The sequence below is a fragment of the Penaeus monodon genome, chromosome 20 (assembly GCF_015228065.2).
Source record: "Penaeus monodon isolate SGIC_2016 chromosome 20, NSTDA_Pmon_1, whole genome shotgun sequence".
Lineage (NCBI taxonomy): Eukaryota > Metazoa > Arthropoda > Malacostraca > Decapoda > Penaeidae > Penaeus > Penaeus monodon.
Genome location: NC_051405.1, coordinates 38,515,415 through 38,515,775, shown reverse-complemented (window position 1 = coordinate 38,515,775; position 361 = coordinate 38,515,415).

Below are 361 nucleotides of genomic sequence, written 5' to 3'. Positions count from 1 at the left end.
CAATTTATGATATTTATAGAGCCAACATTGTTAGCTTGTCCAAACACTCCCGTGACCACGCTCGCTTTGTTTGGTCAAAATATTTGTGTTAGGCAGCAGCGGGAGGCGAGAGTACGTGTGACTCTATAGCACGGACGGGGGACCTGCCCGTAGATCCATTTCATACCGGCCACAAGGAAAACTTTCAAAGCCTGAAATCCCTCTAATGCTAATATCACCGCAACTCGGGATAATTCAATTGCAACTTGCTAGAGGTTTTACAAGCGTTGCATCGATGCTGGAGTATTGCTCATTTTACGGAGGCCTGGTTTCGATATCTGCATCAGTGTTTGGAAATACATACTTCGTAGACTCCCCTTGC